This window comes from Grammomys surdaster, unplaced genomic scaffold, assembly GCF_004785775.1.
Source record: "Grammomys surdaster isolate TR1022 unplaced genomic scaffold, NIH_TR_1.0 125450, whole genome shotgun sequence".
NCBI lineage: Eukaryota > Metazoa > Chordata > Mammalia > Rodentia > Muridae > Grammomys > Grammomys surdaster.
The window spans coordinates 781,884-786,931 of NW_021620314.1; positions in this window are offsets into that span (position 1 = coordinate 781,884).

Sequence of the window (5,048 nt, forward strand, 5' to 3'; positions counted from 1 at the left end):
TTTATAAAAAAAAAAAAAAAAAAAGATGGAGGAAAGAAAGAAAGGAGGAAGGAAGGAAGGAAGGAAGGAAGGAAGGAAGGAGAAAGAAAGAAAGAAAGAAAGAAAGAAAGAAAGAAAGAAAGAAAGAAAGAAAGAAAGAAAGAAGAAAGGCTGAAGGAAATTCCCACCAGTATCATTCAGTATGCTTTTGAGTAAGAGTGTATGTATGTGAGTGTGTGTGCATGTGTGGGCCAGAGACCAATTGTGGTGGTTTGTATTGCTCAGCCCAGGGAGTGAAAGTATTAGGAGGTGTAGCCTTGTTGGAGTAGGTGTATCACTGTAGGTGTGGGTTTAAGACCCTCATCCTAGCTGCCTGGAAGTCAGTATTTGGCTAGCAGCCTTCAGATGAAGATGTAGAACTCTCAGTTCCTCCTGCACCATGCTTCCCTGGATGCTGATGATAATGAACTGAACTTCTGAACCTGTAATCCAGCCCGAATTAAATGTTGTTCTTATAAGACTTGCCTTGGTCATGGTGTCTGTTCACAGCAGTAAAACCCTAAGACATCAACCTTAGGTGTCATCCCTCACCTATTTTATAAAGCAAGATCTTTCACTGACCTTGGACTTGACAATTTGACTAAGTTAATAGGCCACTGAGTCTTAGGAATCCCACTGTCTCTGACTCCCAGTGCTAAGTTTACAAGTGTATGCCACCATATTTGGCCTTTTTAAAGCAAGTTCTAGAAATTGAACTCAGGTCCTCATCCTTAACTATCTAACTAAGCATTATACTGTTGGAGAGCTCTCCTCACCCTCTGTTTTTTGTTTTGTTTTGTTTTTTTGTTTTGTCAATGCGCATATCCATGTGCACATATGCACATTGCATATATGGCCTGTCTTTGACCAAATCTTTGTCTATAAATAACACGTGGAAAGCTATTGGCATATCAGCTTCCCTTTGTTGTTCTGGCTCTGTTGATCTCTCTCTCAAGTGATGAAAGATTATCTCTTGACTTTATCTATAAAATTATGCATTTTTATATGAAACTAAGATAGCTTTATTCATTCATTAGTTCATTTAACAAATCTGTTGTGTTCAAATACTGTGTAACTATGACAACATGTCCACCTAAAATGTAAACTATTGGCACTTGGTCAAATAATGACTGGTCCTATTTTTTTGTACTTGTGTAATGACGAATTTCCAAAGTTAATCTGGGTCACCTTCTCCAACTCATTCTGACAGCTTTGGTCCTTTCAAAACCACTTGCTGGGTCTCCAGTCTTCCTACACACAGGTTAAATTCATCATGCCCTTAGCATAGGTGTACAGGAGGCATGGTGCCACAGAACCTACAGATGCATTGTAGTGAAACTACTTTGGACATAGCTAAAGTGATCAGAAATCAAAGCAGCAAATGTGAGGAGGAAAAAAGTCTGTGACATAGAGCTAAAATATAAGTGGAGTCATAAGAAATAAATGTAAAAGATTTTGAAAAGTGTCATTTGGTTAAATCAAATTAATTATCAAAGAAAAGAGGATAGACACACAGAAAGAAAGAAAGAAAGAAAGAAAGAAAGAAAGAAAGAAAGAAAGAAGAAAGGAAGGAAGGAAGGAAGGAAGGAAGGAAGGAAGGAAGGAAGGAAAGAAAGAAGGAAGGAAGGACAAAAGGAAAAGAAATTTCATAAATTTCATTCCTCTTGATTGTATAAAATTTTACACTGTTTGAAAGACTATCTCCTTTAATTTGAAGAAACTAATCAGATGTTCCCCCCTAGGCCAGCACCTGTTCAGTTCTGCATCCTCTAAAAGGACTGCCACAGGGGTAAAGTGCCCCTCCAGAGAGAGAGAATATTAAACTTCAGCTGGAATGCTGGGGGAGGCTGGCATCCTGAGTCAATATCCAGCACCAGGTTCAACTGATGCCTTCCACATACAATCAAAATCATAGTTTTTCTAATAGTAAGGCTATTACCTCTTCTGCTGTCTTTTATGGACTCCCTGCAGAGTGTGTGTGATGGCTAGATATCTGAAATTGAGTGTGGGGTTCTTTTTCAAGCGTGATAATAAACCCAATGCTAAAGTTGAGCTTAGGGAAGGTGACTGTTAATGTTTCTTCTGAAATGATAGATTTATTTTGCCTGGAAGTACAAACTAATCCCCAGCATCATCTAGTGGTAACTTCAATTTAAATAGAGCTGTAGACGAAAAGTCTACAAGGTAGACCTAAATTGTCTGACTTTTTACAGGGTTCATTGTTAGATTATCTGTTATATTAATTACATGACTGACACAACTCCTTCCAGTCATGTATGAGTAAATGAATGTATCTTATTATTTGTCATTTAAGGATTAACATATGCAGAATATCACTTTTCTTGCTTACAAATGAAAGAAAAAAATCAACATGCTAAAAAAAAAACCACCTCAAACTATTTTTTTGCATATACCTTAGAGTTTTATTGCTGTGAAGAGACACCATAACCATGGCAACTTTTATAAAGGAAACACTTAATAGGGGCTGGATTACAGGTTCAGAGGTTCAGTCTGTTATCAATATGAGAGCATGACAGTATCAGGTAGACATGGTGCAAGAGGAGCTGAGAGTTTTACATCTTCATCTGAGGGCCGCTAGAAGACTGGCTCCCATGTGGTTAGGGCAAGGGTCTTATTGCCCAGCCCCAAAGTGACACACTTCCTCTAACAAGGTCACACCCACTCCAACAAGGCCACACCTCCAAATAGTGGCACTCCTGAGGCCAAGCATATTCAAACCATCACAGAGGTTTAGTCCATTGTCTTCATGGCTGGAAATATTGCAGACTGTAGGCAGACATAGTGCTGGAGAAGGAGTTGAGAGTTCTACATTTTGATCCCAAGACAATAGAAGGAGACTGCTTGTCACACTGGGCATAGTTTGAAGATAGGAGACCTCCACAATGACACACTTCTTCCAACAAGGCCAGATCTACTCCAACAAGGCCATACCCCTTAATAATGCTATTCCTTATGAGCCAAGCTTTCAAACACATGAATCTACTGGGGCCAAACCTATTCCAACCACCACAAATTAAGCGTCTTACATGATTGTTCTCTACTTTTTTTGCTGAGTCAGGGTCTTTCACTGAATCTGAAGCTTACCATTTTGGTTAGTTTGGCTAGAAGTCTACTGGGGTAATCCCAGTCTTTGCCTTACAAACAGTGGTATTACAACTCACAATTTGATATACCCAACAGGCTTTTATGTAGGCACTCGGGACCCAATTCCAGTCCTTGGACTTGTAAGGCATGCACTTTACCAATGCTGAACATCTCTTTGGCCTATGGAGTAATTTTAAGATCAAAATGGTTCTTGTCACATATAGGAAAACAAATTAGAGCTTGGCAATATTAGACCAGATTTACCATTCTGTCTGGGATAGCCATTTAACTGTAGCTTCAATTTCTGAATTCACAAAAAGAAATAAGACTTCTATCTAATATATGTTCTGATGGTTAAATTAGTTACTCTCAATATGTGTGTGGGACTGTGCTAGATAGTGTTAAATATGGTGACAATTATCTTGTCCCTTCTGGGTGGGTGATCCTTGCAACACAGAAGATCTTGGGGGGGGGGGAAGGGATGTTGATGTTGGTTTTTTGGAGGTATTTTTTTGTTTGTTTGTTTCTTTGTTTTTCTTTACTTCTTTAATTTTGAGTTCAAAGAATTAGGAATTTCTTCTTATATATTGCAAGAGGTTAATTTAAAACTATGTATAAGATGACAGGGGATTGGTCTTGCTAGGAAACATATGTCCAAACTTCATCTTATAGAGACAATTAGAACTGGCTTGGATTGATGACAGAATGCACACTCACCTTGACTGTTCTTCCATAGGTCATCATGGTCTGTTTACTTGTATGTCAGTAGAAAAGCCAAGAAAATTTCACCATTGCACTAAAGTAAGCCCATCTTCCAAAGCTGTTAATTATCTAGAAAAATTATAAAGTACCTAACAGGATTTTAGAAATAAAGAGATTTGATACTGATAATAAATTCTCTATTTCATACACATATCAAAATAACCTTTATACCATTTAAGAATTATAAACTGGTAAGTGTTCTCCATTGTCAAATACTAGTATGTGTGTGTGTGTGTGTGTGTGTGTGTGTGTGTTCCTTCATGTGCATACATGAGTGCATGGTGTGTGGTTATAAGTCTTAAGAATTAGGCTCAACAGGGATCAAATAGACTGTCAGACCCCAGGGAAATGTGTCTTCAGAATTACTTAGATATCACAATGGGCAAAGAACATTAATGTTCATGGAAGGAAAGCAATTTCTGTATCTCGATAGCTTGGGCTTGAAGCAAAGTGAGAATATTAAACCCTAGGGAAACTTGTCCTCAGATTTAGACATCACTTTGAGAAGGAACACTCGTGTTCGCAGACATAGGATAAAGATTACTTGAAAGGATTTTACAGAAGCAGCCACAGGCCGAATCACTGTTCTTTCCTTCAACTACAAAAGCGTTCATTTCTTCATATTCTATTTCTTAGAAGCAGAGAAATAAGTAGTTGAATTGAAGATTTAAGGGCCTGATAGTTGGGATGTAGCTTAACTGGGGCTCAAAAGGATAAAACAGCAGTGGATAGGAGTCTGAAGTGATGACTCAGTGGTTCAGAGCACTAACTGCCCTTCAAAAGGACTAGGGCTCAACTCCCAGTGCTCACAAAGCAGCTCAGTAAGAGTCTATAACTCTGGTTCTAGGGCATCTGACGCCCTCTTCTGACCTCTGCAGGCACCACACGCATGTGATGCACATACATAGGTTCAGGAAAACACTTTTACACATAAGATGAAAGTACATAAAACCTCAAATAAAATGAAAGAAAAACAGGTACAGATTGTCTAAGGGCTGGAGACACAGCTCGGAGCTGAGAGGGAACATTATAGCTAAGCATTCGCGAGAGTCGAAAATCTACTTCCACTTCCCGGTAACGCTCATGTACGCATGTGCACACACACACAAACACAGGCTGGGGGAGAGGGAGAGGGAGGGGGAGGGGGAGGGGGAGGGGGAGGG